Source organism: Plecotus auritus (genome assembly GCF_963455305.1).
Source record: "Plecotus auritus genome assembly, chromosome: X".
NCBI lineage: Eukaryota > Metazoa > Chordata > Mammalia > Chiroptera > Vespertilionidae > Plecotus > Plecotus auritus.
In genome coordinates, this window is record NC_137784.1 from 55241097 (window position 1) to 55244158 (window position 3062).

Sequence of the window (3062 nt, forward strand, 5' to 3'; positions counted from 1 at the left end):
AGTTACCTGAGGTGGACACTCTTGGTACACCCCTTTGTGGACTGTGTGCACAGTCTTGTTGTAGTCAAGCCTTGATTGTTGTTGGTATCACTGGGAGGAATTGACCTCCAGGCCAATAGGCTGTGAGGATCAGTTGTGTCTATGCTGGGAGAACTTCTGTGCTGGAGACACTCTTATGAGACAAGATTGCTTCAGTGGGGCTTTTGTGTTGAGTCTGCCCCCTGAGTGTGTCCCTTATGGATCTGAGGAGTAGTAATCTGGATGGTCCCACCCTGATCCCTGGGTACACTGGCTCTTGGATCTCCAAGGAGGTGCCAATTTAGCCTCTGCCTGAGGCCACCCAGCAGGAGCTACAGAGAGATCTGCAGATTTCTCTTCTTTGTTTGGGCTTTGGAGGTGCCCAGATGAGGCCCAGTTGTGAAGCAATTTAAGCTGCTGCGGGGCCTTGGGCCTTCTTTTGAATGTTCTGTGTCTTACTGACTCAGCTGCAGTTTGTTAGGTAAGTTTAGAATTCAAAGGACCAGGTCATTCATATGCAAAAGCCTCTGCACTCAGCTTGGATGGGGCAGAGTCTCAGGGTGGAACAAACAGATATGGCTTCATGGGGAGGGATCTCAGGGTGGAGCATACAGCAATGGCTTCCCGTCAGCCCTGCCCTAAGAGGCCACTGGATCTCACTGTCCCGCGGTAATCACTGCAAGCACCTCTAAGAGAAAGCTGCCCTCGAGTTTCACCTGTTGCCAGACAGTCCAGTTTCTCCCTCTATGAGTCTGGGTCCCCAGAGTCTCACCCACAACTGTAGTTCAGAGCAGTCGGGAGCTTTTGTCTCCCTCCCGATTGAGAAAGCCAGCCGTGTACTCAGTTGCCAGCCTTCTCTGTACCTCTGCCTTCCAAAGCTCCTGAGAGTCTCAGTGTGCTTTTCTCTTTCCTTCTAGTTGTAGAATTTCCACTCAGCAAGCCTTCCTGTGGTTCTGGATAATGTCCGTTTTGTCCTTTGGTTGTAGTTTTAAAATTGTTGTGTGAGGCAGCAGTTTAGGTGTTTACCTATGCCACCATCTAGGTTTCTCTCATAGTAGGGGAATTTAATACCTCACTATCACCATTGGAATAATCCTCTAAACAAAAAATCAGCAAAGAAACATCAATCCTAAATGACTCACTAGATCAGATGGAATTAATTGACATCTTCAGAACATTTCACCCCAAAGCCACAGAATATACATTCTTCTCAAGTGCACATAGGTCATTTTCAAAGATAGACCATATATTGGGTCATGGGCAAAGTCTCTTCAAATTCAAGAAGATAGAAATCATATCAAGCATCTTCTCAGATCACAATGGCATGAAACTGGAAATTAACTACAATAAAAACAATCCAAAAAAATCAAACACCTGGAGACTAAACAGCATGCTATTAAACAATGACTGGGTTACTAGAGAGATCAAAGAAGAAATAAAAAACATCATGGCGCCCTGACTGGTTTGGCTCAGTGGATAGAGCGTCGGCTTGCGGACTGAAAGGTCCCGGGTTCGATTCCAGTTGAGGGCATGTACCTTGGTTGCAGGCACATCCCCGGTAGGAGGTGTGCAGGAGGCAGCTGATCGATGTTTCTCTCTCATCGATGTTTCTAACTCTCTATCCCTCTCCCTTCCTCTCTGTAAAAAATCAATAAAATATATTAAAAAAACAAACAAACAAAAAAACAAACAAACAAACAAAAAAAAACATCATGGCAACAAACAACAATGAAAACACAACAATACAAAATCTATGGGACACAGCGAAAGGAGCCTTGAGAGGGAAGCTCATAGGTCTACAAGCCTACTGCAAAAAACAAGAAACAATGGTAATAAATTACCTAAGCCTACACCTCAAAGAGTTAGAAAAAGAGCAACAAGAAAAGCCCAGTGTAAGCAGAAGGAAGGAAATAATAAGGATCAAAGCGGAGATAAACAACATAGAGAAAAAAAAACAAAAACAAAAAACAAAAAACAACAACAACAATACCAAAGTTCAACAAAACCAAGAGCTGGTTCTTTGAAAGGATAAACAAGATTGATGAACCTCTAGCCATGCTCACCAAGAAGCAAAGAGAGAGGACTCAAATAAACAAAATCAGAAATGAGAGAGGAGAAATAACAACAGACCCCACAGAAATACAAAGGATCGTTAAAAAATACTATGAACAACTCTACTCCAAAAAACTAGACAACCTGGAGGAAATGGACATATTCCTAGAAAAATACAACCATCCAAACCTTAATCAGGAAGATTCTAAAAATCTCAATAGGCTGATAACTATGGATGAAATTAAAGCAGTCATCAAAAAGCTCCCAGCAAACAAAAGCCTGGGGCCAGATGGCTTCATAGGGGAGTTTTACCAAATATTCAAGGAAGAACTAAAACCTATCCTCCTCAGACTATTCCAAAAAATTCAAGAGGAAGGAACACTTCCAAGCTCCTTCTATGAAGCCAGCATCACCCTAATACCAAAACCAGATAAAGATAACACAATGAAACAGAACTACAGACCAATATCCCTCATGAACATAGATGTCAAAATCCTCAATAAAATTCTAGCAAATTGGATCCAGCAATACATCAGAAATATCATACACAATGACCAAGCAGGATTTATTCCAGGGATGCAAGGATGGTACAATATCTGCAAATCTATAAACGTAATACATCAAATAAACAAATTGAGGGGAAAAATCACATAGTCATTTCATTTGACACAGAAAAAGCATTTGACAAAAACCGACACCCCTTCTTGATAAAAACTCTCAGCAAGGTGGGAATAGAAGGATCATACCTCAACATAATAAAAGCCATATATGACAAACCCAGAGCCAACATCATACTCAATGGACAAAAACTAAAACTATTTCCCCTAAGAACAAGAACAAGGCAGGGATGCCCACTCCACTCTGTTCAACATAGTGCTGGAAGTACTAGCCATTGCATTCAGACAAGAAGAAGAAATAAAATGCATCCAAATTGGAAAAGAAGTAAAACTGTCCTTATTCGCAGATGACATGATATTGTACATAAAGACTCC